At 46.6% G+C, this 15,527-nt stretch overlaps 1 protein-coding gene across 7 annotated transcripts in view; it reads left to right on the top strand.

Moving 5' to 3' along the window:
- LOC4578011 (sodium/potassium/calcium exchanger Nckx30C) overlaps positions 1 to 15,527 on the top strand; it is a 71,320-nt gene that overhangs the window by 37,140 nt on the left and 18,653 nt on the right. The window lies entirely within an intron of this gene.

The raw sequence follows: 15,527 nt of genomic DNA on the forward strand, positions 1-15,527 counted from the left end.
CGCGCACGCACACTCAAACGTACGCACAAAGTTCCGCAAACGGAACATCCTCCCAATGCGGCCAGTGCCGTACAGTGGGAGTGATTTTTTCCTCCATTTGCATAACAAAGCAACACCCGCAAATCGATCACAGGGCGGCGATGTCAACCGCCCACCCGAAATGTGTCCGATTTTGAAGCTGATGCCAGTTTTTAGGTCCGATCTGTGTGTGTGTATGTGTCTGTGCATTGCAGTAAAAGAGGAAGAACACACGCACGGGGACGGCAACAAAAAGTGGCTGACATTAGTCGTTAGCATAAAATTTGCACGCCCATCGAAAGCAGATGTCACCGCGGGAAGAATGATAAATCGATGCGTTCCAGTCAAACGCATACCCTGCTCTTCGCAATCGGTTGCGGACGTGCCCCACAATAGGAAGTTGAGCCGCATGGGGTCGGTAGAACTTTTTTTTTCTATTCCCGTTCCACCCTCACCTCCCGTGCGGGTCCAACTTCCACTTTGCTGACCTTTGCTGAACGAATTTGCCGATCATCGGAAGCGATGCTGGATGGATATGAAGACATTGTTGCCGTTGTCTTGATTTGTGGCAAGTGAAGAGTTTTGTCAAGTGTGAGTGATCGCCCGTTTTTTTGTGGAGCCGAACTGTTGTAATCGAAAGCAACTTTTGATGAATGATTTGTAGCAATTTTTCGTGAATTTGCAATTAATTGTCTGCTATTTTGCTGCGTTGAGCTGCAGCAGATAAGCCAGCTTATCCCTTTTTTATCTTGGCTTCTGCACTACATCCATTCCCGGGGAATGGGCCATTCCCGCAGTCAGTAAACAATTTTTCACTTTAGCGTCAATTTCTGACGACCGATTGCTCGTCGATCAAATGGAGTGCCATGGCATTGGCTCTCTTTTCAGCTCGGTTCGGGTTGCAAGCTTGCTGCTTAGTCAATCAATCCCACAATGCGAGCATGGGGGAGGAGGGGGGGGGGGAGGAGGATGCTTTTAGGATTGCAATCCGCTCGATAGCCAGAAACTCTCTAGCACACTGACACAGCCACAGCTCAGCAGCACTGCCTGGTACATCCTGATGCACTAGTAAGCTGCGGTAGTTTAGCACCGTGGAATGCCAACCCCGAAAGTGATTGATGGTCTTGGACGATGTCAATTGAAATGGTCGCAAATGTGGCGGGGGGAAAGCCCGGGTGCCGAGACCGAACGGAACCAGTCAGTAAAACCGATCCATCAAAGGCTTGGATGTTTGGTTTTTTGTGAGCTTTTTTGGCTTAGCATGAGAGGACTGCTTCTTCTTTTTTTGTACGGTTTGTTTGTTTGCAGCAATGGTGAAAGTGTCACACTGTCAGTAGCCGATCGGTGGACCGCCCGAGTGAACTGCGGGTGGCGGTTGATGGTGATTGACCCGGCACTGGCAAATTCAACTGGCCCCGCCACAACCCCTTTTCGTCGGGCGTCTGGCACTGGGTGGCCCAAATTCCCGAGACATTCTCCCACGGCGGACTACGGCGGGGCTGGTGTTGGCTAGCTACTGATAGCTAGTTTTGTCTGACAGGGCAGAGTATGCGTTTGGATCTGGTTGGATGGATGGTTGGCGCTACGAGTTGGGTGGTTTTTTTTTTTCTTTCGAATGATATGAATCAGACTGCACAATAGAGGCGTTTTTATGTGTGTGGCGAGAAATACACGACAGTCTGGTTTTTATGTTTGGCGGTTATTTACCAGACAAATAAATAAATGGTTCTGCGACCGGAGACCGGGGGTAGCTGCCGACGACCTTTTAATGCCCTTGACTTTTGCGGTGACTAACGGCTTGCATGGGTTGATAATGGTGTGATTAATAGCTTTCAAATGGCTACTTGATGCTAATAGGTACTTATTGATTTGTATTGCCTACCTTTAGGCGCTTTGAAATGGAGATGAAACTTCATGGGAACTATTTTATTTTAAATCAGTATCATTTTTAACAGATAATATGACAAATACTCTTCATGAGTGTGTCCTTGCGACAACAAAATGAAAATAATAGAACAACAATGTGCACTGAACAAATACTACATTTCCTTTCTACCACGAAAAATCTACCACCACAACCAGTACATCCCACACCAACCTCCTAAGACACGTGTCTTTCGCCCAAGCAAACACGATAATCTTCTGGATCCGAGAACATTCTCGAACCAATTTCTGCTTCCGATCGAACCGTGGTGAATGTTTCGACGTTCCTTTTGTGTCCACCACCACCACCACCAAAGGAACCGAAAGCTCCCCTGCCCGCCCGTACACGAGGCAAAAAGTCAACGAATTTATGTGTTGAATTACTGTCCATTCTCTGGCGATTATTTATCAAACGCTATCCTTCCGATGGCGATGGTTGCGGCCCGTCGCCCGCTGGTCCAATTGGTTTGGTCGATATTTTTAGATCGCACGGGAGATAAAATCATCACGCAACGGCATCGTTTCGGGACTCTGGGAGTGTTGGTGGTGATGGTGGTGAGGAAGCTTTCCGGATGCCGCCTTCACATGAAAGCGGTAGTTGTGCGCCTGTTTGGTAGGCAAGTAAGCTGTGGTTCTGTTTGAGCTTCCTCCGCACTGGACCGAAACGGGCAGAAGAAGCTGCATTCGATGTGTTGAAAGCGACCATTAATCAATTTGAGAAATTGGGTGCCCTCATGGCACGTTGCTTTGTTCCGCCGGTGGGCAAAAAACCGTTCCCCATTCCCAGGCTGAAATGGCGCTGAAATTATCTGCCCTGTTTTCTTACCGAAAAACTTGCAATTATTTCCAATCGTAAAACTTAAATCACCATTGAATGGTCCGGTGCCATTTTTATGACGCTTAAAAGTAAATTACACCATCACCAACGTTCTTTCTGGCACGGTTGCACGATTCACCCGCATAAACGGCTTCACCGCGCGGAGCAGGGATCGGTTTCCAGGGCTCGGAATTACATTGCCCATTGCACGCTTCCCTCATCCTCGCTGAAAGGCATTTTAATTGAGAAAACAGAAAATCACAAGTACCACATTTAATTCGATGGTTCACCCATTAGTTTTGATTGAAGTGTAAATGAAGAAAACACAGGCCGCTCCTGCCCCCTCCGTCTAAGCAGTGGCGCAACCGCGCTCCTTTATAGTACGCTTTGTTAAATGTGTAAATTGATAGCGTTGAATTAGTTGCCCGGCATCACCCTACGGGCCCCCGGGGCTCCTCTCGTTATTAATGATTCAGCGGAAAAATGCTATTTTCCAGTGACCGTGATGCTGGCATGACGTCAGCCCGGGGTAGCTCTCCCCGTCCCAGGCTGAAGCGATGGAAGTTTGGGCAAGCTTCTAGGCCTCGATTGTGGTGTAAATCAAATGAGCGAACCGAATCAAGGCCAGTTTTGTGGCAGGAACAGGTCGTTGACATTAGTGACGCGCGCGCGATCTTTTGGACGAGCGAGCGAACGCTTTTGTTGTTCAAATGATAATCGGAAGCTGGGTGAATGGCACAGCTATTGTTATTGTTATCATTATTCTGGCCAAAGCATGATGGCAGTTTGTGTGAAACGTATCAAGCTCACTTCGAACAATGGAGGCTGCGTAAATTCTCAACATGCAAATTGAGTTTAAACCACACTCTCTCACACACACACCAACACTAACTAGCCCTGGTCCCCTGTTTGAATTGTTACCTTCTGATGACATCTAAAAACAAACAATGGCCGTAGCTCCGTATGCAACGTAGCTTCTCTGTGCGCGCACAGCTTTTCTTCTTTCAATTTCGATCTTCCTCCGCAGCGCTCAGCGCGAACACGTCCGTTCCGAATGTGCAAAAGCTGTCAGAAGCTTTGACAGCGACACGAGCTGGTAGCAAAATGTTACCACCCCGTGCAATTACATTATCGTACGGGTGAGGGTGAACCGACCGACAGGGAATGAGAATGAGGAGAGGAACGCGTTACGCTACCGTTCTATGTTTCGCCGAACGGTTGATGGGTTTATTTATAGCACCGGTTGCAGCAGCATTCTTCCAGCGCGGAATGTATGTTTGCCCGTGTGCGTTTATGTGTGTTTTGTTTTTTTTTTGCAAGCGTGTGTATGGGTTTTTGTGGGCGAGCGAGTGTACGAGTATGAGTGTGAAGACATCTTCTGGTGGCGCACGCTTTCGATGGCGATGGCGTGCTGCCGTTGTTCTTGCGTACATTGCTGGTTGTACCGTGTTACGGCTGCAACAAGCAAGACAACATCACACAAAAAAGTACAAAATGGAAGGATGTGTCGTTATGAAAAGGAAAAATAAACACTGCATGACGATGCGACGAAGCCGCTCTATTCGATTTTGCTTTGATGAGATCTACAACATTTGGGGATTGAAGAAAGAAAGGAAAAGAAGTTGGAGAAAGTCTTCTATAAATGGTCAATGACTTAGAAGCGACGAAACAACGAGCTGCTGCAAAGATTCACCCGACCAGACAGTGCATTCACACGTGTAACGGATTATCTTTAACCATAAAAGAGACTATTTCAAAGCTGAACGCGCAAGAGAGAGAGAGAGAGAGAGAGAGAGAGAGAGAGAGAGAGAGAGAGAGAGAGAAAATGGCTGCCTTTTTTGCTTTAAAAGCTCCGCTTTAAACTGTTCTATGGAGCGTTGTTTGCTTACGACTCTTCTATGAACCACAGCACCACGTTGAACACGCTCCCCCTTGCAAGCCTTCCACCAACCCGAACTATGAATGTGTTTGTAACTTTCGCCCAACACTCAAACACGTGCCCCGCCAAAGCACCCCGGCAAACAGGGTACGGGAACCGGGCCACCGAAACTTTTGCTAAAATTGTCAATTATAGATGCGAGGCAGATAAAATCCGAAGCGATTAACTGGTGCCACAACAACAATCGGACGCTCGTCGCTTGGGGAAACTGAAAACTGCCGTTAAACTTGCCATTTTATCGACTTTACCGGTGAGCGGGACGGGGGGATAGGGAGTCAGATAGGGGGCTAGCGAGAGCAGGGAGCAACCGGGCACAATTATTCCACGCCCGGCTTTGCTTTTTGACCGGGTAGAAGCAGGTGACGTGGGTGGGGATAGCAGGGATTTATTTAAAGAGCAGCAGATTCCGGGCCGGCAAACTTCTTTAAGCTACACCGGCACAGCACCGGTTGTGTTTGTGATACTTGGGCCGTGATAAGGGCGAAGCATTAAATGGTTATTTAAGTAAGGTTGCTAGGATCATGGAGACGCCTGGTGCACGGTGACGCGTTGATACTACATGGAGACGCCTAGTGTTTTGTACAAAAACGAGGGAAAGCGGCAAAGCGTGTCTGTAATCATGTTGGATGTTGGTTCGAAAAGCCAATTCAGGGAACGGAGTTGTTTGAAGCACTTACTATTCTAAGGTAAAGCATTCATTCTACATACGTGCAGACGAAGTATTCACAATGGCGAAATTGGAAGAAATAGTTTCAAACAGTTCAACAGCAACAATGTACTATTTTCTCTTATATAGAAGCCTTTTAGTTTTCACTCATCTATCTTTCTGCCAACAACGAACCAAGAACAAAACTTTCCCTCAAAAAAACAGTGAGTTATAATTTTCCGTTCTTCTCTTCACCGTGACGTTTGGTACTTTGTTTTCGTTACAATTCGTGTCAGTTTTGGCGTGTTTTTCTTTACTCATATGTCCATAGATTGGTTCCGTTCGTTCGATTGATTTGTTACTGTTCGTTTAGGGGTAAACGCATTCTCCAAATTAGCCAATTTAGCTGTTGCCGTTTGTTGCCAAAAAAACCGTTGCTGTTCCGTTTACTGTGACTTTGAATGTGTTTATTACGTTCCGTGGTCCGTTTAGAGTGATGTTCAATGATTGACTATATCTATATATCTATACATATATATTAGCATTATTTTTGCCGACCGTACGTTATCTCTCGTTTAGAGCGTTTTTTGGAATGTGTGTTAGGTTTTACATATATATACGTCCTGTTCTGTTAGTTACATTTACTTCTCGATGGGTTACTCTTTTCCTGTTACTGAACGTTCTCGTAGCAACATACTAGCAAAAAAAAAACAGTAGCAGTTTTATCTCTATTGACTTACTTTTCATCATTACTTATAGCAAATTAATTTTTTTCCATTTTTTCAATATCGATTTCTTATTTCTTTAGATTGTTTTGCAAAGTTTTTGTACATAAAATCTGATTGCTGTCAAGGCTACTAATGAGATCGTTAGTGAAACGTAGCCCCAACCAAAGCTGCCGAACCATAGTGAGCCCCACAATGAGGCAGTGACAATCCAGAATGTTGTGGGATTATGAGAAGTTTGGGGGATTTTCCTCGCATATCCTGCCAGCTTTTTGGTGCGGCTCAATGATAGAAAAAGGATTCTGAAGGATATGAAAACAATCAATCAGGATTTTCAGGCCAGCGTATAGGGTAGCTCCCAATAGAAGCTAGAGCATAGAAGGATTTGCCGATGTAGCAGTGAAAGGCGAACGATATTGTTAGTGCTAGAGGGAGAAATAGAAGAGGGAATAAAAAAGAACAACTAAAAGCACAAAATCCATTAAAACACCCAAACGACGCTTCAGAGCCTCAAGATGGGCGATGATAAAGAGCTCGCGGTAATAATTACAATTACATTACAAGCACAAAACACCTCTATACAGACGCACACACAGACACACACACACGTCTATAGAACGCTCTTCAAACGCTGGCTACGTTTTAAAACCAGCATTTCCCCCGGCACCAAAGGGCACTCGTTCAATTATTGACAATCATTAATAACCCCCGCCGGAGCGCTCCACATGATCAATCCGCCCTCCATTTTGCATCCCGCAAACGCAACACAGGCCGTTCTTATCTCACCGCCCGGCAGTGGGCACTGGCCCAGGGACGAAGTAATGTTTTTCGTGGATGATAAATTGAATTCATGAATTACAATCTCATCCAACCGTGTCCCGCTTGGGATGGGCATAATTTATTGATTTCCATTCGGCCCTTCCCCCTTTTTGTGAAGTGTAGCCGGGGGAATGAAGTGTTTTGTGTACACGGGGGTGGTTTTTACGCGAGGAGCAAAGGTAAGGCAGCTCCAACGCCACGCTGTTTGAAATAGAATTGGCGAACGAAAATAAATTTCCATGATAATTGCTACCATACTTAACGCTCTTCCCGGGATCGCCGGCGAAACGAAGCGTATGTTTTCCTGCCCGTGCGCCAGCGATAATGTTTTCCGTACGAGGTACGTGGGTAAAGCGCATAACTTAACCCGTTCGGGCTGCCATCCACCAGGCACAAGGCGAGCTCCCACCGCACCGAAGACAGCACGAGACAGGGATGAAGTTTTGCCACCACCTCCGCACCGCCGGCCACCTCTGTTTGATTTATGTCGATTGCGATAAGAGGGCAAACAACAGGGGCACGGGGGTGAAGTGTAGAAAGAAAATTTATTCGCACTCTTCCGCTTTTACCGTGCGCGGCCCAAGGTTAGACGGATGTGCAGTAGCAACAGCAAAAGGAGTGTTGTGTTGAAAGAGCGCTACCGATGCTGTGGAAAGGGTGGAAAGCGCTTAACGAGCGGGCGAGCTGTGAGAATGTGAGTTTCTTCAGAGATCGATACATTTCGCACACGGTGTAACAAATTCCTGCTGCCGTTGATTGAACGAAATTGTATCGCGCTTAGATGGAGCTTCCTTCCTTCTGCGGAGCGCTTGCAAAGGCATTTGCTACCGTAAATATTGAGCATTTCTTGTGCAGAATGCTCCCCTCCAACGCACAGAAGGGCTAGCAAACGATCAAACTCCCGCCGCATTCACTGCTCTGGCAGTCATGTTCATATCATTTTTAAACGCTCCTTGCGTGAATGATTTTCACCCTGTCGCTCCCGCGAACTGCACCTCGGTTTTATGTCACAGCTGTGTTTGATGCTGAAATTGCATCAGATTAATGATCGTGCGATACTGAGAAGTGGACCATTTCGTGCCCGCCTTTTTTGTGGAGCGATTTTATTATTTCACCACATCCGACTGGTGATCCACACCGCCGAACAGTGTTCCAGGCCGGAAAAAGGGGTAAAAGTAAGGGACAGGAACGTTCACAATAACGCCATACGCGGGCTTTGCGATTGAACCGATTGAACCGGATATTATTTTCCTATTGGAATTTCGCAAAGCGTGGTAAATGATGCTGGCGATAATCTCACCAGCACCCAACCCAACCAGAGCCAGTAGTGAAGCGTGATTCTTTTATGATCGAGAGATTCTGATTTTTCACACACACACGTGAGAGCACGCAAATAAGGGTGTCCCAGTGCAGCTTAACCTCACATTTCCCAACGGCAGGGGGGAAGAGTGTTCGGTTGCGTGAAATATGAAATCGGTGATGAAATCTTTAAGCCACGATTAAATTCAATTTGTTACCGTTTTACACCACCGCAAATCCAACACGGCCCCGGGTGTCCCTTAATGGGTGCTCTGATATCTGACCGCTCCACCCGGGTAGGCTCAGCACAGCCTGCAGCTCCCCCCTTTTTCATGTTGGTGTGTCGCTCTGTTGGTGTGTGTGCAACGAATGAGCTTCGTGTGCGGATGAATGAAAGGCTCGCTAAAAACGGCCTCTCAACAGCTTTGCCCCACCTGTCCGGAGAGATAAAGAGCAACAGCAGCAGCAGCAGTTCGGAATAGAAATTTCATAAATAAATTTGCATAATTTATACGGGTGTAGTGTGGTTGGTGTACTGGCCGGGACCGGTCGGGGCCGGGTTCAGGCTACAATTACTTACTAATGAAATGCGAAACATATGTGCATCCATTTTTCGGGCAGTGGGATGAGGTGAGAGCATTGGAAAGATCCCAATAGCCATCAAACACCTTTCCCCCTCCCCCTCGAAACAGGACACACGCTACACACACCCAAACAGTGTGCTGCTTAATTTATTCACCTTCGGCCCTGAACTGTTTCGTTTGATTTCCTTCCTCCCCCCCCCCCCCCCCTTCGCTGGCTCACCCACGCAACACCCGCGCGAATCACGTGTTTATTAATTCGATTTCAAATTAACGAATGGGAGCGTAAATTCAGTTCGGCTGCACAGGCTTGATCCACCGGCTGATGCATTCACGTCGCTACCGCTCAGAATGATTCCCCCACCGCTTTGGACGAGGAATCGGGAATTAATAATTGATTTTCCATTCGATGCCCATTTTCGATGCGGTGTGCAACACACATACACTGCAGTGTGTGTGTGTTTGTGTGTGCAATCACACTTCCGGGACACTGGGTTCCCGGTTCGTTTGGGTCGCAGGATGATGAGAGTAATGTGGTTCGAGGGTTGCTGGCACCGGCCCAGGGTGGCTCAGCTGATGGGAAGATAGCGCACGTAGCGCACCGGAGTCCACGGTTGTTGAAGGTCGTCGGGGTTGGACCGGGTTTTGTGTGTTTCCTTGTTTCTCGGAAGGCTAATTAAAGATGCTAATTTATCGGAAGCAACCGATACGCCCAATATAATAACAATAATAATAATAATAATATGGTGTGGTGCGGTACAACTTTCCGCGGTCAAGCCTGTGCTTTCGGGGGTTTTGTTTTCATTTTCCCCGGTCTTGGGTGAAGGTGAAGGAGGTGTATAAATAACATGTTTACGAACATCAAAGCCAAATTATGGACTACGAAGAGTAAGTAAGACCGACTTGTTTGGAGCTCGGAAGACCTTTCGTAATGCTCATTGACAGAAATGGGTTGGAAATGGTAAGGATCTACGTCACGCCGAATTTTGTAACAAAGAAACATTTAAAGATCAGCAAAAAACCCGGCGTCAACGGACTGGGAAGAACCAAAAAGTCCCATGCCTTGTAGTTTTATTAACACAGCCTAAAAAAAGGGAAACACAATCGATTTGGTATACCGTTTTTCGATTCCAATTCACGTATCATTTCAATACGGTCCCTCAGCCTACTTCCTTCCTTTTGCGATCGAACTGCCTTACCTTGCACCCAGCGTGTAGCATATGTTCACCGTAAGGCCTCCGCCAGAAAGGACATGTTCCAACGTGAACACGATGTTTTCCTGGCCACACCGGGACGGGGGTGTTTTTCCCCTTATTGTCCTACGCTACGTCCTCACCAGTTCATTCGATTCACCTTGACAGAAGACAACCGAGAACGGTTTGTGTAGGCGTAGAACGGTTTGTGGCAGCGACCGGGCAAAAGCCAGCAGCAGCGCAAGCACTTAAAATACAAAGTGTTATTCTCGGTCTCGCTCTCGCAGCGCAGAAACAAACCGGCCCCAAACAAAACAGCACACCCACCGTGTGCCTGAGGGTTGTCTTCTTCGGTGCGCGGTGGCCCTGACTGTGTGCGGTGAATCCGGCCAGCGCAGCGGCAAGTATCGAAGCAATAAGCAACCACGGGTACGGTACGACGGCATTCCTTTTCGGCCTGTTTGCCGAAAATTCCCACCAGATCGAAAAGCTCGATTAATTTCCCACGGCATTGAAAAGCTTCTCCCCATCCCCCTTCCCATTGGGGTGCGCCTGCGCGTGACAGCACGAGCCCATCATCTCGCCCTACTGCTGCTGCTGCTGCTGCTAGCCGCTCTATTTGCCCTTCCTCAAGGTGGGAGCTCTTTCAGGGACAGTTTCAGTAGCAGCTACAAGCTTCTCGATGGGGGCAGAAATAGGTTTTTGATGTGGTACTCGTTTTGGAGAATGGGATGGAAGATGGTACAAGTTGATTTCGTCAAAGACGGCAGGAAATAGCTCGAGATAGTAGCAGCAGGCAAAGTAGTAGCAGGAACTGCCGTTCTGGTGTTTGCGTTTGCTTTGATTTCGATGGCCTCCGACGCTTGTTTACATTGGCTGGCATGGAGCGTTCAGAGTGTGTGTGTGGCTACGTGTGCTCGCGTATCTATGTGTGTGTGCAAACAAGTCGAGGGCAGCTGGCCAAGCACCTGCAGCACCCAGCAATCATAATCGAATCGACCGATCATCATCACCGTTTTATGATCCACTCATCTTCGCATTCCACGTGCCACGCCAAGTGCTGGGAAGATGGGCCAGATGGCTTGCCGGGCCGCCTCCCCCAGAGCCCCGCTCACACGACCAGCCGCCAGTTGGAAGCCGTCCAATGCACGAATGGGTAATTTGCCTGGGCGTACGTGTTGAAACCGCAAGCAACCGAAAGTTCGCAACAACGCAACAAATGGGAAAGTGGGATTTAATTTTAAAGCGCGATACAGTGATAGAGTTGCGATTTGATTAGGAGATGGTTTACAGCACTGAAGGTACAAATTTCCTTTTTTGGCAATTTTGTATTTAAATGTTATAGGATGATACAGCGTTTTCCAGGAGTTCTCACAGCTGTGGGGCATTTTATTGACTCTCTCTCTCTTACGTGAAATGAGCTTAATGTAAGGGGAATTGGACTCTCTAGCACCCTTGTTGGACAAAACCAATAGGAATTTCCAACGAGCCTATCCAAAAAGGGTGCCATAGAGTACAATTTCCAACATATAAAAATCACTTCCAATAGGAAAAAGTTAAGGAAGTGTTCCACAACTATGACAACCCCTGGAACTATGCTTGTAATAGCAAATATTATGAACAAAATTCATTATATTGGCATAAAATATTAATATTGTTGATTGCCATGCTGAATATATTGAAGTAAGCTGCTTATTATGAGGATATTTAGTTTTCTTTAATACTAAAATCAAACTGGATAGGCTATAGACTAGCTATTTGCATATAAATTGATGGATATTATGGCTAGAGGTGAAGTAGGTAGGGCAACGTTTTACTACAAATTCAGAGAATTGAAATGATCAATTCGAACACACTAAAATAGCCTAGTTTTTTGACAAATAAATCCTTAAATTCTTCTAAACACCTCACAGTACAACTACATCAGCGATAGCGCTCACCTTGGAAAAGCAAACAACTTGTACCACCGATTTGCCCACAAAAAACAAATCCTATTGCGTGCGTGCTCAATTAAGCGCCCAACCTTCCCATTGCCCCTCCCACCCAGCTCAGCGCAATAATATGCGAAGATTGTTTCACATTTTATCTGCCCCATCTAGTCATCACTTTAAATCCGAGGAGTAAAGTATGCGCGGGCAAGGCAATTATGGACGGCGACGGACATGAGCGAACGAACAGCGATCCCGCACGCAATCCCGCGCGTGTGTGTGTGTTTGTTTGTTTGGTTCGTTTTCTACTTTGACCTGACTGTTTAAAGACCCATCATTTGGCATTCCACACAGGCTGTCACCACCACCGGGCGGCGGTCGGGGCTTCAAACGTGACATAATGGCGTCTCATGTGATCCATCAATTTTTGCGGTTTGGAGGCACCACTTTTTTTCACGCACAGCGCCGCTGCCACGCTCAGCGATTGTCCAAAGCGATGGAGACTGCTTTATAAGAACGTGTTGTATCTCTCTCTTTCTCTCTCTCTCTCTCACTCGCTCTATTTTGACCACACAATCCACGCACAGAAGCGATTTATTTCCCCGCCGCAAACGGAAGGCCGGAGGGCTTTAATTCGTGATTGCGAAATTATGTCACCCCTGGCTGGGAAGGTGGACGGGCAAATCGTCGTTGCGCTGTCGCTTTTCTCTAAGTCCGGTTTAGGGGGCGGCGAGCCCACTTAAATCCTCCCCTGTGAAAAGACAGCGCCCGGGGTTGGGGCTTCGATTGGGGCCCTCTTTATCCAGCCGGGCGAGTGGTGCTAGCAAGTGGTGCCTTACCAACGAAAAGGGACCACTTTTGTCTGATTGAAATAATATCGAGCAAGGTCTTTCGGTGAAGGTGTGTGTGTGTGCTAGTGGAGATGAAATGAAAGTTCCACAATAGCAGAACAAGCCAACCAGAGCCGCCGGTAGCCCGAAGGGAAAGTCATTGCCGAGCGAGCGAGGCGTTCTTACAACAAAAAGCGCAGCTCTGCTCATGCTGGTCCCAGCGGAACAATGATTGTGGGTTTGTGTGTGTGTGTACCGAGCGGGCCTCATAATAAATCTCCATAATTTTATGTCAAACTTTTAATGCTGGCCCATTTAATTTGTCCAAAAAGCGGAGCACCAGGCCCTTGCGAACAACGGCGAAAGTTTGTCACTATAAGACAGGGGTGTAGTGGAATGGGTTCCACAGCCTTCGCGTTCCAACGCGCCGCGAGCTGCTTGATGGGTAGCAGAGTAGCTCTTCGTTGCTGTTGTTGTTTTGTCCCAAAGCCAATTTTCACTCGCTGGCACAGCTGTGACGTTACCGCGTTACATGCCCACGGTCTGCGGCGTACTTGGAATGGATTACGCAGTGGAGGGTTGTATTTTTTTTGCTTTTATTATTCGCTGTAAAGCACACACCCGACAAGTGATTGTGTTTTTCGAGTGCTGTTGGTTAGCGCTTCCTTTCTTCCCCCCTCCCCCACTGCGCCTTTGGATGCGGAATGATGAAGCGGATGAAAACTTTTGCTCACAGAAACAGAAACTACAACGCACTTTCCACGATGGATGGAGCGCCTCTACCGACTGGTCATTCAGCCAGTGCAGGAATGGAAAGCGGTGAAAATTGAACGCGGCAAAGAAAGTGTAACACCGTGCTGCTGTGCTGCTGAAAATGCGCCCGAGCAGGTGGCTTAATTAGTTCGGCAAATAACAATGCTCGCGCGCTGCTTCCCTTTCCCTTTCCATTCCAACCCTGGGCTCCGCTGAGCAGGGATGGAGCACACTCGTTGATTTATTGTTTACTTTCGCCCCGCGTGGTTTTCTTTTCCCAGCACGCAGGGGAGAACTTTTAACGAGACCACACACACCCACAGACACACACCGACCGTGATCGTTGTTCCGTTCTTCGGTTGCGCGCTTGTTTGTTCTTCCGCATTTGATTCCGGCGGGCGCGCGTTTTTTGTTGTGAACAAATAGAGATATGCTTCATTTTTCCGGGGCGCGAGATGATTTTGAAGTTGTTTAAAACACACGCTCCACACAGATACCGTGTGGACGGTCTGTTTAATGTTTGTATCATCGTGCTGTTCATTCCCTCTGGTGCTCGGGGAGAAGTGGCGGCAAAAACTGCGCACAAACTTTATTTAGATGTAGCGAAAGCAAAAACGCACAGAAAGCACACACACACAATACGCGCGAATTTTATCCGCGCGTTAATTAATAAGAGCATCTGACAGCGTGACGGACAAGCCCATCAATATTCCGCATCCAATTACGGAGAAATTGGCTCCGAAGGTTCGTTTAAATTTGGATGTTAAGCAAGCAGCCCCGTGCCCGATGGAGGCGCCCGGTGGATTGATTGACCAAACGTTGCGCGAATCGCTCGAAAAATAATGATCGATATAAATTATGCGTTCGTGTGCTTATTTCAGTTGCCACCATAAAGTGGCCCTCTAAGAATGAGTGATTTAAATATGAAGAAAATTGTAGAGAATGCGTTAAAAAATGCAATAAAAATGTGATAAATAAATACGGTGCGCTTAAAAACGTGCTGCTCTCAAAAAGCTTCTGTATCGATGAAACACGATCTCGCGCAGCAAATGATGATGGATAAATAAGCTGCGGTGGGATTAATGGCCTACCCTTACACCCCCCGGTGTGACTATACCAGATGGCCCTCTAATGTTACGTTCCATTCGACACCCCACAGTACAGAGTTTGTCACAAATAAATAAAAACGAGCCCTCCCCTAACCGTGTATGAGGCAGTATGGCGCAATTGCCGACCAATCAGCAATCTGATTGACCGATTGGCATGGGCGCCTGGGATGGAAGTAAATGGAAAGCGAAATGATTTGTCAATATTGTTTGTAGCGAGGGCCTTGCGGTGGCAGGATAGAAGGGAAAGCTAACAAGAAACAAGCGCAGGACCAGAATGGGAGAAAAAGAGTGTGTGATTGTGGAGGTTGTTTTACTTTTTCATTTTTTGCAGGACGTACTATTAACGATCCCTCATAAGATTTGATGTCATTTTAAAGTGTGGAATTAAAGTGAGCTTGTCAAATGTGAGCAGAAATTGCTGTTTATTTAGTTTCATGGGTGAATGGATTGTAAATTGTCAAGCTCAGCCTAACAGCTTTGATGACGCACTATACATGAGATGAGTTTGTAAGACAATATATTGTAAGTTTAGCTCCAGTTCTAGAATAACTATAGCGAGAATAAGAAGAAAATATCTAGTTCTATTCAATTTCATATTTTGTAGTTAAAAATGCAATATGGAATTTCTAATAAACAGCATTTGCTTTTAGGATTGAGATACAATCTGACAAGAAGCCTAAAGTTATGCAATTCGCATACAAATTCTACCAATTAAAGGCAGTTGACAACTTTAAAAATCCTTTTAAAATCAAAAGTTGTTAGAGATAAAACAAGTAATCCAATTTAAAAATCAATTGTTTGCTTCTCATCTTTTAGTTTTAGTTTTCGTTCGTTTTCGTTCTTGTGTTTCGTTCTCGTCTGTAGTTATTCGGTTTTCCTCTGTTGTTTGTGTTACATTTCGAGCTACTACTATTTGTTCTCATTACATACGTAATGTGTTCGTTACA

The sequence above is a fragment of the Anopheles gambiae genome, chromosome 3 (genome assembly GCF_943734735.2).
Source record: "Anopheles gambiae chromosome 3, idAnoGambNW_F1_1, whole genome shotgun sequence".
Taxonomy (NCBI): domain Eukaryota; kingdom Metazoa; phylum Arthropoda; class Insecta; order Diptera; family Culicidae; genus Anopheles; species Anopheles gambiae.